This window comes from Nothobranchius furzeri, chromosome 1 (assembly GCF_043380555.1).
Source record: "Nothobranchius furzeri strain GRZ-AD chromosome 1, NfurGRZ-RIMD1, whole genome shotgun sequence".
Classification (NCBI taxonomy): Eukaryota; Metazoa; Chordata; class Actinopteri; order Cyprinodontiformes; family Nothobranchiidae; genus Nothobranchius; species Nothobranchius furzeri.
The window spans coordinates 51,589,892-51,607,398 of record NC_091741.1 but is presented as its reverse complement, the minus strand read 5'-3'; positions in this window follow the sequence as shown (position 1 = coordinate 51,607,398).

Below are 17,507 nucleotides of genomic sequence, written 5' to 3'. Positions count from 1 at the left end.
CATTTTGGCGCCCACGGGGTAAAAATTATTTGGATGAGATTTTTTTCCCTCTCCCTCTCTCTCTATCTCATTGCTGTCGTTTTTGCATCTTCCCACTAACCCGTTCACCGTACCTGAGGCTTGTAAACTCATCCCTCCCTCTTTCCTTTCCTCTCCTCTCCTCTCCCCAATCCCCATCTTCCCCAGCTCCCTTCATCCCTCTTTCCCCGCTGCTCAGGATCTCCTTTTAATATCAGTTGTGCCCCAGAACGAAACAAACAATTTAGGTGGCAGAGGCACTGTGAGAAACCGGCTGCCTCGGTTCCTCACCTGGATGTGCTCCTCGGGTGAGGCACCAGCCCAGAACGGGGATTTCCAACAGCAAGGTTAAAAACAAGAGGGAGATATTGTGAGGGTACCACATACTGTACTCGTCGCCTACATTATTATTATTAATTTTTTGGGTTGGAGGAAGTTTCCACGGGAGCTCGTTTCACAGATGGCATTTGGTGTAGAGAGGCACACGCCTCATAAAAACACATTTTTTTCAGAATTAATTCAGCAAATAAAGGAAAAAATAAGTAAAAGTAGCGAACATTTTTGGTGCAACGATTGAAACTTGGTTGATCTGAGTCCAGATCCACATGCACGATGTTCCTCTGTCTGGTGCACCTTCATGCGAAAGCTTGCAGAACATTGGAAAACCACCAGTGCCACGTCTTTGGTGAAACCATCGAAGCTGGATCTGATTCCCAGTCCCGATACCCACACTGCAGCCTGTGCGCCTCTATGAAGTCCACTTGGTGGAAGTGCATTTGAGGCTTCAAGTGTGTGAAAAACAAGTAAGCAAATAACTGCAGACTTTGGACAGTGAGCATTGCATCATCAATCTGCGCCCCTACGTTGACTCCTCTCCAAGACTTCCTAAAAAGGGATGATGATCATTGTTTTTACTCATTTGCTGCTTGAAATGATGTTAAAACTGAATGATCTGATAAAAAAAGTGAATTCTGCTGGCATGTCGTGTCCAAAAATACACACTGGTGCTGTTATTGGTCAAAGCCACAATGGCAAATTTAGAAAACAAATTAGCCTAAAACATTTTATTCATGCCTCTTAACAATGTTCTTGCATAGTATAGCTATAAATACAATGTGGAGATAAAAACAAAGGAACAATTAATACAGTGGTTCTCCTGCATTTGTCTAAAAGCCTCCACCAATAACACGTATTAGGCTGAAAGCAACCATTGGACCATCCGGTTGTCCCTCTTGCAGAACTGCCACACTTCCACACTTCTCTGGGTCCTCCATCCATTAAGCACCACGTATGTAGCAACAGAACACCGCTGGTGTGAGAGGTTCTCTGCTCAATAACATCAAAGAAGGAGAAACAGCCGGCTGCTACCACTTCAACTTTAGGACAAACTACCAGAGTCCCAAAAACAAAAACACCATTCAAAGTCAACAAAAGTCATTTGGACCTAAAAAAGAGTGGCTGGTGTTTAGCACCATCTCGTTAAATGCGGGTGTCCGGAGCCAGAAGGAGCGTCTCAGGAAAGATACCCGAGGGGAGGGGGGGAGTGTTCCGTGGCTGTGTTTGCATTCAAAACCAAGCTAATTGTGTACATTTGCTAAAGCAGCTTTAACATTATTCTTTAACATTTAATTCCTCTTTCCAACTGAGACACTTTTGATTGTGATCACAAATGTACACAAAAAACAAAAAATTCTATATTTAGATATTTACACTTGGAAACACTTATTTTCGGAGACATTTTTCCGCCTTCTCCTGAAAATTCCTACGCAGCAAGGGATTGTGGGTAATACCCTTCACTGAAGTCTGCTCCACAGTGGGCTTTGGTGAAGGGTGCAAACGGGGCGAAGTCGAGGTCCAGTGTAATTGCAGCGGCACAGGGATGGGAGTGCGAGCATAGGGCCTCTGATGTGAGCAGCAGGAAGTCAGAATGTTGGTTTTCAGAGTGATAGTTTGATTTCTGGTGTTTGTTCAGCCACAGTTGCTGTTTTGACATTTCTTCATGTCTACTGGACTTTCTTGTTTTGGTGCGTTAGTGCCATATGTCTTTGCTCATTACTGTTCCCTCAACTTGCCTGTGATTCCCTTGCCAGATCAGTCCAAGTAACCTGACTGGGCAAAAACCCTTCCAGCAGTTACGCTTCTTTTTAAAAACATTTTTTTTGAGTCATCCAAAAATACTTTAAGGCAAATATCAACGTCATTCTGCCACCACCATGCCAGAGAGTTTCATGTATTCATGAAGTTGTTCTGCTCTGAGACACTTTTGGATGGTCTGGCGAATGCAGGGGCCTTTGTGCTGATTAAACCCTGCCTACATGTGGGGAAGTCCAGAATAATTAGTGACAATTATTGGTGAAAAGTGTTTTCATAAAATGCAAGCAGCAGGAAAGTGGGTACTGGCAGCCATTGATAAAGAATGTGACTTTGTTCATAAGAATGGGATCAAATCACGATTTTAATTACAAGTGCATACATTTCCTTAAAGCCAGGCTTGTTAACCTCCTTTTCCCATCTCTGTAGTATGCTAAGCTAACTGGCTAGCATCCAGGATTTTAGGGTTTCCTAAAAAATGTGGCTAATTACTTAGTTTGCTTTGTTTTTAATATTCTGTGGGATGAGCTCTTCACCCTGCTCGTCTCAGACAAGACATTGGGCTAACTCAAAGACTAAACTAAAACGTAACTATTTTACCTCAAACTCATCGTCATCCACTTTAACGTGCAAGGATAGCAGCATCATTGCCCACTAAACCAGACATCTGCTTCCCTTCCTGTTTGATGTTTTCTTCCCTAAAACAATTAATATTTGTCATCATGTGATAGAAGAGGCGCGTGGCTGCAGAACATGGGAGGTGTGCGCTCTCAGCCGAGGGGCCCTCTCAGCCAGCCGTGCTGCATTCCTTATTTTATTTTATCTCCTTTTTTTTTTTGGACTAATGTCAGTAACAGCTACCGATGATAAAATGCTTGTTAGAGTTCACGCCGTTGCCTCGCAGCGTCAGCTTTGATACATTGTCGGGCCGTTTTGCCCGTGCTTCCTGATTACCTCGCCACCGACCGCATGTTTATTGATTGGGAGTTAATAAAGCGAGAGCCTCCTCTTATTTCGTCTTTGGAGAAGGCGAGGCTTCCTTTGATGTGGAGGTGATACTTCGTCAGGCTACATAAACACATGTGTTGAGGTGTCAGATTTTCCCAGCTTTACTCTCCATGTTTATAGTCTTTGATTCGGTGCCTCAGCAGAAAACCGTCCCTTGTCCTCTCCACTTTCTCCTTTCTGCTGTTTATTGAAGTCCTTCCTGTCTCTACGTCTGGGTGTCTTCACCCACCTCACCCCGCCTCTTCTACCAGAGTGCACCGAGCCGCCGGTCATGTCAAATCAAAATAACATCTTTAAAAATGCAGCTACAAACAGCCGGGGCCTCCTTGTTGTCTATTCATGTATTCAGGTGTACACCGTATCATGGAGGACATGCGTTCTGAGCACGGGGGACACGGGCAGTTCCATCAAAACCTGATGTATTCATTCACAGGGGCCGCTAAACTCTGTTTGTTTGCAGATAAGCGGGGATCTTTACCAGGTGGCAGGTAAGGCAGACAGGCACATGCAGATCCATTTCTTATCAGAGGAGTGCTGCCGCCCCGCCGCACCCCCCACCACCACTCACCTGCTGGTCATGTAACCCCTGCTGGGTCCCCTGTGGAGCATAAGGTGCTTGTGGAATCAGAAATCGTGGTCCTGTTTTCCTGCTGGCCTTTCTGTTTATGTGTGTTTGTGTTTATGAACTCTTCCTCCCTTTAGCTCAGTGTCCTGTTTATTCATCCTTTTTTGGTTTTGGTTACTTTTGCTACCTTAACAGACTGAAGCCTAGTTTATGCTTCAGCGTCAGCTCCACAAGCGGGACGCACACTCGCTGACAGAGATGTTTTGCTACAAAGTACTTCCCTTCCAGGACAACACGGGGGGTAGCGCTATTCTGGGATATTCTGTCATGCATCCGGTCCAAGAAGTTTATTTTTTATTTTTATTCTGTGTTTTTGTATTTCAGACACTTTTAACACGGACAAATTAGTCTCTCATTCTCCTCTATCTCTTCATGCTCTCACCACCTCTAACTCCACTGGGGTGCACTGACAGAGGCGACCCTCTGACCACTACCAGCAGGCAAGGTGGGTTATGTGTCTTGCCGAAGTACACGGCAGCAGCATTTTCTGGATCCATGGACATAGTTTTGACTTTAGAAGTGGGGCGGACACAACCAACATGAGGACTGGCGGGGGGGGGGGGGGGGGGGGGTCTGATTCTAACCGAGCCAACCAGTGCTGAGTAGCGTACGTCACACACCACAATGTCGAGTTTGTCATGAACATGGTGACTGAAGTGAAGTTCTCTGTGGCTCCTTCCTCTGTTCTAAATGACTTGAATGTCTTTAAAACACCAACAAGTAGAAGCACTAAAAGCATTTCTTCTAAAGAAAAATGTTTGCGCTGTCGCCAGACGCCATTTTTGACTACAGCTAAAAAAAACTACAGCTTTGCGCGGTACAGTCGGCATTTTTTTTCTGATTGGCTATTTTTGAGCTGGCTAGTCCCGCCCTCAAGTGTCGCTCTGCCCGTGAGCAACCAGACTCTTTCTCTGTGCAGAATTAAAGAGAGGAGGAGTCTGGCAGGCCAGGCAAGCGTAATATTGCCTTTGGACGATAAAAGGTGCAGGGGACAAAAATTTACTTTGGAAGGGGGGGGGGGATTTCTGGACCAGTCACAAATTTGTGTTCTCTATCTCGACTCCGTCCGTCCTTGCGAGCCTGCTGGAGAGCCCTCATGAGGACGGATATGTCTCCATACGGACACAGAATCATAAACTAGGCTTTAAAAGAGGACAGGTCATATGATATGTCCTAATTATGACTGTGTCAATCATTTCAATTTGACCTTGTATTGGGTACATGACACTGTTTTCTTAGTTATATTTTGTTTCTAACAAATTGGACTTTGTATCAGATAGATGTGACTTTATGTCTCATAGATATGACTGTATCTGATAATTATGCCAAATATATCTGCATAAGTGTGATTTCTAATCTAATAAATTATATATATATTCATATATATATATATATATATATATATATATATATATATATATATATATAACACACACACACACACACACACATATATATATATATATATATGTGTGTGTGTGTGTGTGTGTGTGTGTGTGTGTGTGTGTGTGTGTGCGTGTTATATTTCACAAGAAGAGTTGTCTGCAATTGGTTAAAAACTCACTAACTCATTCCAAATCCAGACTGCATCGAGTCACTGACTTGTTGAGTCAGTCTTTACATTAATCCTCATACTAAGCCTGCATGTAGCAACAGTGGAGAGGAAAACTCCCCTTTAACAGCAAGAATCCATTATCATTTCATCTCCTGACTATGACTTTCATTTTTACTGTATTTTTAATTGTAACTTTTGAATTAATGTTCACTGGATCTCATCATAGTAAATTTACATTTAATCATTCTGACCTTTAATTACATAAAAAGTCATAAAATGAATTTCTTAAATGTGACGTTCAAATGAGCAATCATGGGTTTGAGTCCTTTAGGAATTTCTGGTGTCAAACTTCAGGTGGGGGACAGCCTGGACAGGTCACGAGTCTTCCAAACCACGTGACCTTTTTTTGTTACCAAATCTAGGAAATAGACTTTGATGCAGAAGTTCTCGTACAGAAGCTGCTGGAAATAAAATGTTATGGTGATGATGGTATTCAGTTGTCCTTTTGGCTTCATCCAGAACACCCCTTTACACACACACACACACACACACACACACACACGCGCGCGCGCGCACACACACACACACACACACACACACACACACACACACACACACACACACACACCACCACCACCACCACCAAACATGCATGAGGAATTTGTAATCAAGCCTCATATTTGCTTTAAATTAGGACCATCAAGTGTGTGTTTGTGTAAAAATCCCTGATATCATTAAAGATTTATCAAATGGAGGAAATCTGTTTGGGTTGATTTAGCTTTTAATTGGGAAGGAGACGTGCTGCTGCTCCGCTCTCAGTTGCAACAAGTGACCCCTTGTTGGTTTGGAGCTGCAGAGCATCGACATCACAATCTTTCCAGAGGAATTAGATCAACGGCTTAATCTGAAGCATCTTGTGGTGTTTTTAGGAACGCACAGCAGCAAGCTCTTGAATAATTTCTGACTAAGCCAATATTTTAACTTCAAAGACATGAAGTTTGTGGAAAGTGTAATAGAAGTCTTCTGTCAGGATGAGTGAGCGTGTCTAAGAAGGGTGTTTTTAAAGTTTTTTTTTTAAGATCCAATCTTTGGTTTTCTTTCTTCCATCAGTTTGGTTGAAAATAAATATCTGTGACATACCATAGATGTTACAGTCTTATTGCATTTCTGCAAATACCAAATCTGACCAAATGCACAGAACTGTCATCTGGTTCAATAGTCTGTGCATGTGTGAAGAAAACCTCTCTTTTGTAGAACCAAATGTGTTTCATAGAGCAGATTCCAGCCGTTACCTCACTTCCTGCTTCATTCCCATGATCCCAGATGAACTCACGTCTACTTCCTGCCCTGACCCTAACCCTAACCCTGCAGAGTCCTGGTGGTGACTCACTGGTGCCCAGATGGAGAACATGCCTTAAAACCTAAGCTAGTACCGTGAAGTAGGTTCTATACTGATCTGAGAAACAATACAGAGATCTGTGGAGGTGTGGTGTTTGACGACTCAAATAACAAGTCTTATGTTTAGCTGCTGCATTTTGCAAACTGTCTAATGAGATTTATTGAGGCAGGGACCCCGTTTTTCCTCCTTTAACATTTATGTAGGACTCCACACCAGTCTCCACACACTTTTGTTGGAAGGATCATTTATCAGTGAAGTTTCTAAACAGTAAAAACTTTTAAAAAGTTGAAAAAAAATAAACGAAGCAGAACTGAAATGGGCCGAGAACAGAACCTTGTGGAAACAATCTGTCCTGTCGGCTTAGCATTGTGCTATTTGAAATATTATTTCAAAAAACCAATTATTTACAAAACTGTAGCTATTAGGCAGCTTGAAATAAAAAATGAGAAATTATTTTAATGTTTATAAGTTTATGCTCCTGGGTTTAGCCCTCCCACTATCTTTATGGGTGACCCTGTGAGGAAAGTTGACCATTGAGCAGGATTGATCCCTTCAGGTCCACGTGGCAGGGGTGAGGAGTGGGCTCTACCTCACCCCTGCCACATGGACCTCAAGGGATAAACCATCAATCCTGCTCAATGGTCAACTTTCCTCACGGGGTCACCCATAAAGACAGTGGGAGGGTTAACACACGTTGTTCTATTTGTTCATTTAAAACGATTATGAAGACATAGAAACTGTGCAAAAACCTGAGGAATGTTTCAGTGTATTTGACACACTGTGATTGGCCAAAAGTGACACCATCTTTAGCACCTAGCCATAGCTAAATCATCCATAGCAGCGTAACTGAATTGATATTTAAGAAAAGTGAAATAAGGAGCTGATAGACCAGATGGCAACCACATGGATATTTAAGGTATCCTGGAGGTTAAAGAGCAGCTCCGCGATCCTCACGCAACCTCAGTTTGCTTGGTTTCTCCCCATGCTGTCAGTCTCTTTAACACACCGTTCTTTTTTCTTCTTCTTTTCTTTCTTCTCATAAATGTTGTATACCCCTCAGCAACAAACAGAGAGGAATGACGTTGGAGCCATCCTGATTGTCCTCTTTGCTTTGGAGTTTCCGTGTTTTCGGGGGGGCACGTTTGAAGCATTTTGAAGTCATATCACACATGACATGTTTTGTGAATATTTTCAACCGGCTCCCTTTTGTAATGGTAATGGCCGCAACTCTGTCAATAAGCAGGAAAGCAGATGCGTGCTGAGTGGATCGCCTGAAACTTTGGCTGGTGCTGAGTTTTGACTGCTGTGAAGGATTGTAATGTTAACTGCTTGTGATGAGCAAAGGGTGGTGGTGGGGGTGGTGGTGTTTTTGGGCTCCACTGACTCGGCTCAACCACACACACGCACACACACACACACACACACACACACACACACACACACACACACACACACACACACACACACACACACACACACACACACACACACACGTGCACACACACACACACACACACACACACACACACACACACACGCACTCACGCATGCACACACGCACGCACTAAAGCATGCACAAACTCACACACACACATGTGCACACGCGCACGCACTCAAGCATGCACACACACACACACAAGGGCACACACACACACATGCATATATATTTTGTGAATTCTCATGTTTATGCTTCAGTTCTTTCCTTCAGAACTCAACCCCCTCAGCACACATAGCACGCACACACACTCAAGCATACCCACAGACAAACAGACACATACACACGCACACACACACAGAAGTATGCAGGCACTACACACGCATGCAAGCGTGCACACACGTGTACACACACTCAAACACACACGCGCACACACACACACACACACACACACACACACACACACACACACACACACACACACACACACACACACACTCAATCACACACAGACACATACACACACACATGCTGTGCTTCCAGCCCTCCCCACAGCCCAAAGAACCTGCAGCACATCTGTACACGTTGCATCTCTGCCTCCTCCTCCTTCCTCCTCCTCCTCCTCCTCCTCCTCCTGCTCCTCCTCCTCCTCCTGCTCCTGCGCTGTTCCTCTAACCACGGCCAGGTGTTCGCCCGTAGCCACTCTTCATCTCCAGGCCGCCAGACCGACGCTGATGTAATTGCTCTCTTCGCTGATCCATGAAAACAGGAGGGAAAGAGATGGAGAGAAAAAAACACACAAAATGTAAAAAGTCTTAAGTTGTAAAGCAAAAAAAAGAGGCTGGGATTCTTTTGCATGCATGCCCAAAGCTGTGGGTGGCGAGTAAAGCTCATGTGCGTGTGAAAATTTTAACGAGGGTGGAGTGTGAAGCCCTCTCCCTCTATGTGTGTGTGCAGCTATGAGAAGGTCAGATATAAGTTTCCTGAACTGTACATCAAACTGACGTTGATTTTTGTATGCTTCCAGGTGTGCACAATGCTGTCTGCAGGTCTCCAACAAAGCAGCTCTACCACATCATGGTGTGCTTTTAGTGGTTTCATTGTAATTGCATTGTAAATTAATGTATTCATGATATTTATATATTTAAATATATTTATAAAAGGTTAAACCCACAGGGGGAGGCGGCTCCCCCCCTTCCCAATGACATGCAAATGGGGACTAATGTTGTGTTCCATCTTCAGATGATGCACGAGAGTTCTGTGGCGTTTTGGGAAAAGCTTGTTTCTAAATATTAAAAAAAAGGGCTTGACATGAATGTAATTGTCAGAAATCACAAAAAAGTTTCAAATCATTTATTCAAAATGTTAATTTAGGACTTTCATCCAACATTTGCAGGTATTTTAATCTGATTCAAATTCAAATTCAAAAATACTTTATTGATCCCAGAGGGAAATTGATCAGTTGCTTTAAAGCTCAAATTTGTCACTTCTGAGCATTTTTCAAAAATGTTCGCAGCAAAGCAACCGACTCCTCGAGCTATTTTACCACGAATTAAACAATATCAGATTTGAGCAGAGTGCAACACTTAGTCACGTCCCCCCGGAGTTTGAATCAAGTGTTAGATTAGACGAATGCTCTTCCCTACGAGGATGACCTGTGGCTCGGCGATGAGACGATTCTGTATCAAATGAGAGAATCAGAGGGAGCGACGGGGGGAAAGGCCCCTGCTGTTAAAGATCTAATTATTGCAAACACAATAAACAGCTTGATTGTTTTTAATGTCTGCCACTTATGCACACAGTGGAGCTTTATGGAGTTTGGAAGCATGCTGCATTACGAGGAGATGCAATTTTAGGACTGCTTAGCTTTTCTTTTCTGTGCAGTAAAAAGAATTTGACTTCTACTAAATTTTTAACAAGGATGTAAATAGAATTTTCATGCTACATTTGATGTGTTTTAAGGGAAAAAAGCACTGTTTGTAGGCTTAGCTTGTTAAATCACTGGCTATTTGAGTTAATAATAGCACAGTGACTGCAAATTTTAACGTACTGTGAAACTATATAGTGCTAAATAACAGCCACGTGCCAAGCACCTGCTTGTTTTTGTTGAAGAATTTAAAGGCGTGGTTGACTGAAAACATTTTTTAATGATTTTTTTCTGCTTAGAGTCGGTCACTCTGAGGTTTTCATGCAGGCTGAACATGAAACAGTCTTCTATACCTATCTCCTGCATAGGATTCTGATAAAATAAGACGATAAGATGATTTGAAAATCCTCACATATCTATGTTGCACTGTGAATTAGCATTCATGGCCTCACCCATTTTGGATTGTGCCCGCCCACTGGGAGGATTTTTTAAAACAGTTTTGCATCGAAAAGAGCGGAGAATGTCTTGGTGATAATGACTACAGTTACATGCAGCCAATATCCGCGTTATGATCGGGTTAAGGTCGGTATTCGGGTTTCTGAGTTGATCAGAATAACCCGTTTACAAGCATAAATAGAAAGAGTTACCCCTAACTCGCATAACCCGATTTAAATGCGGACGTTGGGGTAGCGTCAGGACGTATGGACTACGTCCAGATGCAATATGCGTCATTTCCGGTTCTTCTTGTTCCGGTATCCGTGAAAACAACAACATGTTTCCCAGTTCGGAAGAGATAGCCACCGCGTTTGTTTGCGCTTTAGTTTCCTCATCACTCCAAAAGTGTGGTGCTGTGCCGAGACTCGCCATGTTGCTCCCAACTTGTTGTTTACTTCCGGTGTTCTGGCGCATACAAGACGTCTCGCTACTCAAAAGACCAAGATTCCTTGCGAACAGAGCATGCGCAGAACACACGCTTTGATGGGGATATCCCGATATGCGTTTACACGACCAAACATTCGGGTTAGAAAAGGGTTACCCCAGGTGTAGTAACCGGGTTTTTAAAAACCCGGTTATGAGCATATCCGGGTTTTTGGCGGTGTTTACATGGACCTGCGGAACCGGGTTATTGTGAATATTCGGGTTTTAAAAGGGTTACTGGCTGCTTATAAATGCACTGAGTGACTTTGCAACATGGCTGAACACATTTTATTAGCCAATCAGAAGCAAGGTGTGTGCATATCATTAATGATAATGAGCATTCCTGCTGTTTTCAGCCCACCTATGCACCAGCAAACTTCTGCATCTCAGAACAGGAGCCTCATTGGGTTTTTTAATGACTCATAAGGCACTGATAACACTGCAAATGTGTTGAATAAACGAGTAAACCACACCTTTAACAAATGAATCTTTGATTATTACATGGAAGTTGCGTTCACGAGGCATTTAGGTTCAAAGACTGAGAAGAAGGTAAAACATCTGAGATAAACATTTGAGAAAAGGGGAAAAACAGATTTTTCATTTCCTCAAAGCAGGAATAAAACCACCTCAAAGTTTAAAAATAATTGTCCAGAAATAAATGAATTCTGGATTTTTTCATTTGTGTGTTCACTCTTGAAGTGAGTCCATGACTTTTGGATGTGGAACTTTAATTAATTGCCACTACGCTCTCATGGCAGTCCACTGATTGTTCTTCGTTTACAGTAGCTTCTCTCCAAATCTCATCCTCTTAAGCAACACTGACATTTTGGAGAATTCTTGATTAACATAATTAGACAACTTTGATGGGAGATTTGTAAAATCCCTCTCCTTTTTTTTCCATCTTGACTTGTTTCCGTGCACGTCTTGCGATCTCCACGTTAATGCTTTGAGTCGCTGGATTAGCAGTGACATTTATGAGGGCCCGTTTAACCACGCCATGCAAAGGAAGTGTCCTAAATCTTGTTGGGGTGTTTACCGTATCACTGTCACATATTTGTGACTCGCATTCCCAGTAGAACTATAGATCTCTATTTATCTGTGTTTATATCCAAAAACAAAACCCAAAGAGAGAAAGACAGCAAGGAAAATAAAGAGCTCCAGACTCAAGCATGCTGTTATTTCTCCATGAAGTAGAGCTCCAGCAGTTTATTGATTTTCCAGAACTGCTCGGCTCTCATTGTTATCCCAGGGTGCAGAGAGCTCTTCATCGGACACACGTAGCACCTCGGGCTGTGATCCTCGTCTGAGATGCCCCGGCTCTCACAACAGGCCTTTCCCAGCTTCCTGTTTGCTGTCATGTCTCCATAGCTTCTACTCAGGAGGTAGCAGGAGACCGAATGGGAAATAAGGGCATCCTCTGATCTATTGCACTGTAGTGTGTGTGTGTGTGTGTGTGTGTGTGTGTGTGTGTGTGTGTGTGTGTGTGTGTGTGTGTGTGTGTGTGTGTGTGTGTGTGTGTGACAAGATGAGGGAATCCACTAATCCTACCCTAACCCTACCAGATGAGAGAATTCCGCTGATTCCAGCATGTCGTGTGACTTTTGGTGGGCGCATCAACAAGTCATCCATTTCTGCTCCTGGGGCAGCAGTAGCTCAACAGGCTAAGCGGGTTATCCAGTAATCAGAAGGTTGCAGGTTTGATCCCGGCTCCGGACAGAGAATTCTGCTGTTGTGTCGTTGGGCAAGACACTCAACCAACCTTGCCTGTTGGTGGTGGTCGAAGGGACCGGTGGCGCCTGTGCTCGGCAGCCTCGCCTCTGTCAGTGCGCTCCAGGGATCATCACCATCAGTGTGCGAATGCATGAATGATACACTGTAGTGTAAAGCGCTTTGGCGTCCTTACTCTGAGAGGCGCTATACAAGTGCGGGTCATTTATCATTTACTGACAGTGCTGCTCTTCCCGCAGCTGCTGAAGAGGTTAGTTTGGATAAGCTGTGACATCTTGGATGTTTACCCAGCATGCATCAGCTCATGCTAACAGGAACAAACAACCAAGAGCTGCATGATTTCATCCAGAAAATGTTTTATAGATTAAAACATTTCATGCCCTCCATTACCTCTTTTTCTAAGTCTGAGGGAAATGACGTCTCGCCTGCTTCTAACCTTTAGCTTGGATTTGTCTTTAATTATTGTCAGGGAAGGAACGCACAGCCCAGCTCATCAACTGGATAAATGTTTGACCTCTATTCCATAAATTGGCACGAGGGGGGTTTTTGTTTTACCAGTGCTTCCTGCCCAAAGCCAGCCTTCATGCGCCGAGCGATGCGCGCTGAATTGGCTCTCTGCAGGTGACTGCAGCTACTCTCGGCAAGAGGTAAATTAAAACTCCACATTTCAGCTCCAAACGAGAGGGAGTTCACACACTTCTTGAATTTGTCTTGTTTAATTGCAACCTATGTCAAAGCATAATTTTGGAAGCTTAGGTGGGGCGACCAGTTAATCAAGAGATGCATAAGTCTTTTGGCTGGAGTGTGTGAGTGAGGCGTTTCAGTAGTTTTTCCTCCTTTATGAAAGAACGGGATGTTTTTTTTAAAATGTAAAGTGAATATTTGGCCACTAGGGCTTGTGGGTATTTGTTGGTATTATTTAAAACAAAACTCAAAGAGGCACAAACAGGATGTGAACGCTGTCACAAAAATGTCTCCCACTGGGAATTTTAGCCACGATTGCTTTAGCTGGGTTTATGTTTTAGCTTGTAGATGTTCTGCAAAGGATCAGGGGATCTAACGGTATTATGTGTTTGATTGCAATTCCATACTGGACAACAAAGGCACCAAAGGACGTCGAAGGGGGAAAACAATTGCTAGGAATGTTTCATGTTTACCGGTATGTATAAAAGTCAGATTAGTGCTGGTTTCATGAAGACATAAAGTTTATGTTTATAAAGTTTCAATGTAAAACAAGAAAAAAATGCAGTTCCACTGATTTTTTTTTCCCAGTAAAGAGCTAATCGGAAGTCTAAGTTTACACAATAGAATGAAGTAGTTGACCAAATCTCATTTCCAAGGGTTTCCTTCCTCTGCACAAAAGGTCGACTGTACCCTTTGGCTTATGATTCAAAGTCATAAAAAGTGGTCGACGTTTAACAAAAGCCACTTCAAAGGTCAAAGTTCAGCACATTTTTCAAATTTAAGATGACTCAGAGTTTGAATTAAAGTCTAAACATTGGTAAATACCATTTTGAAGCTCCAAAAAACCATATAAAGCCAAGCCCCTTCCCTCGAGCGTTTTAAGTCTGTCCTCAAACCTTATTATTCTACCCTCGCCTTCAGTCGTTGACTTATGTTCATCTGTGTGTAACGACAGCTGTTTTAGTGCATAATCTTCATTTTATCAATCTGTTTAATTGACTTTGTTTTATTATTTGTTTTGATGCTGTTTAGCACTGGTCAGCTCCAATGCTGTTTTCAAATGTGCTTTGGAAATCAATTAGGATTGGATTGAAGGTGAGTGGATGCCAGCTGGACGTGTCTGAAACACCTTCACTGTGAGATGTCCAGGAGGAATTCTCGCCAAATGCCCAAACCACCTCAACTGTCTCCTCTTGACATGGAGGAGCAGCAGCTCTACTGATTCTGTCCCGGACGTCCGAGATCTTCACCCTACGGCTGAGCCAGACCACCCTGTAAAGAAAATCAATTTCGACCACTTTTATTCATAATCTTGTTCTTTCAGAATCAGAATTAGGATCGGAATCGTTGCCAAGCACGTGAGTGAGACTCGTGTTGAATGGTGCAGACACACTGATGCGTCCCATACTAATATAAACATAATCATGCAAAATAAACATAGAAAATTAGAAAACAACTTAACATAAGAGGCTGGGAAAGAAACACAGGGTGACTAGTTCAGGACCGTATGGTTAAAATGGTGATCTAGTGTTCAGCAGACCTACAGCAGCTTTAAAGAAGCTGTTCCTGTGGCGTTAGCTGTGTTTGATGCTTTGAGGAAACCATGTAGTTGTAGTGCAGTGAGAGAAATGTTTTGGTGTGTGAATGTTGCCCTAAAGGAACACCTGTGCTACTCTTTCCTCTTTTGCACAGTTGAAATAGAAAATGCTCCCATTTGGAGAGAGAAAGAGCTGCCACCTCTGTTTGAATAGATTATTTGACAGGTGTGCTGCGATATGCGTTTAAATCTGCTAAAAACTAAATTCCACCATTCTTTGCTTTGAGCCCGCCGTTATATGGCAGGGCACTGAGCCTGAATGATGGGTCAAACACCACCGCTGCCTCAGTGGCTTTCAGTGATTGTCAATAAAGTTAAACTCATCTCAGATGGGTGTCTGCTTTGATCTTATATTCTTGGGCGAGCTGGGGAGACAAGTTTAGAGTTCTCTTCAAGCCCGTGGTGCGTTTAGTTCCATCACATGTGGATTTTCGAACGGCCTGCCTCATGTTATTGTGATGGCTTGCTGAGTTTTGTTTTTAATGTCAGTTTTAATTGTCAGTCACCTGCTATTTTATTCCCTTCAGCCAAATAATACATATTTATGAGGCCTGGCGCTTTTGTGTGCACATTCGTCCTTTATTATCCGCACTCTGCTCACCTCTATAGCCGGACTCCAGATGTGTGGCTTTACAAGCACAAAGTCGTGAGCTCTCCAGCTCCTGCGGCTCTGCTTCTTTTGAGGAACAGGGTGTTTATTTGCATTGAAACACTAATCTGTTGCAGCTGCGGGTTTTCATTCTGATCAGAGAGGGATTTATCATTGATGAGCCCACCAATCAATGGGACGTTCTCTTTCTGATCACTTTGCATCCAGATGGAATGAATCCAGCAGCCAAACCTAAAGTCTGCTTTCTCTGACAGCTCAACCAATAAAAGGTTTTGATCAGACAGCCTCAAACAATCCTTTGCTTCAAGCCTTTTTTTTTTAAGGAAAGACTTGCCTTAATGTTATTAATCATGCAAGGGCGGCAGGGTTCGGCTGGTGTCATGGTCAGTTTCAAAAAGCTTCACTTATTAAGTTCTTCTCATTCTGCTTTGGCTTCTGTGTAAACTCTTTGAAGGTTTGATCAGGTGCAGGTGCCGGTTCTCGCTGCTCAAAGCAACACCCCGAACTCCTTTTGCCTGGTCATTAAAGTGGACGTACGGGCAAGCGCAGGTCAACTTCTGCATTCCTATTAGAACTGCAGCCGGTTGAAGGAATAAGCTCATTAGGTCTAATTACACATGTTCTGTCCTGAAGCCATTTCTCGTCTTCCAGATTAGATTTTTGGAAAAGTTACATTTCAAAATGAGATAACAGGAAAGACTCGCTTCTAATAAAACTGAAGCGTACAGCTTACTTTTTACTGTTTTTGATTTCTTTGACTCAGACTTACATGTTTCAGCAAAACGTTCCAACGTCAGACAAAGACATTTTAGGAAAATGCAAATTGTACTTTTACAATGAGATTTTTCTTTATTAGTATTGGCTGCTTTTTAATTTATTTTTTAGATTGTTCGGCCTTTTTCATGCTGTCAGGTTTTATAAACGTATTTTAGTAATTCTACAGATCTGACAGAAAGGAGGCCTGGATGTGCCCAGTAAAAACGAACCCAGCTTTTTAATCAATCTGAGGTCATTTAGTAGGGATGCAGATATTGTCATCACAATGTATTATCAGAAATGATCAGTATCGATGATTGCACTTTTAATGACACAGTTTTTACATACCAATAAAAGTTTTGGTTCACTGAAAAAAACATCTTTAATGATTATCTCTGATGATAATAGGCCACTGTGAGTTTTTCATGCAGGCTGAACATGAAAATAGTCTCCTACACCTATCTCCTGCATTGGCATCTGATAGAAAACAGATGGTGAAACTCTAGGATTTGAAAATCCTGACAGATCTATGTCACACTGTCATTTAACGTTTATAGACTCGACTATCTTGACTCACGACAAGGAAGGCTGTTGTTGATTTAGCGTCCAGGAAATGGCAGACAACATCCCAACTATACCATTAGCATTAGCAACTCCACCACTCAGCAGAACTCCTTTTGTCCTGTGTTATTTATGGAGATAACACATGAACCTTGCTGTCATCAAATCCAATTCAAGATGTCCTAATATCAGGAAATAAGACTGCAAATTCTGTTGTCTGCTGCAACAGCATACTCATCCATGCTGATCCAAGCAATTGTGGGCTTTTGTTGCCCAAATTACGCCTCGCGAGTTATTCATTCCTACCAAAGACCAATGCATTGATTAAACAAGTTTCCCCACACCTTTAACATTTTATACGTTAAACTTTTGCTTCTCCTCTTAACCCAAAATATTAAAACATGACAGATCTAAGGTCTACGTTTTTGTATTTTTTTAGTTGGTGTGGCACAACTTGTCAAGTAGTAAAATTTTACACTGTGATGGTAACGATTTGTCAGGGTTATCAGGGAGAATGTGATTTAGCTGCTGTTGGAGACAAAATAAATATGGCCCTCTTTTGTTTTTCAGTATTTTGAATCTTTTAAGTATTTTTCTGTGTTATATTTTCTCTTTGGTTACTCTTCTTTATCTTTTACTTCCTTTGTTCCTCCTG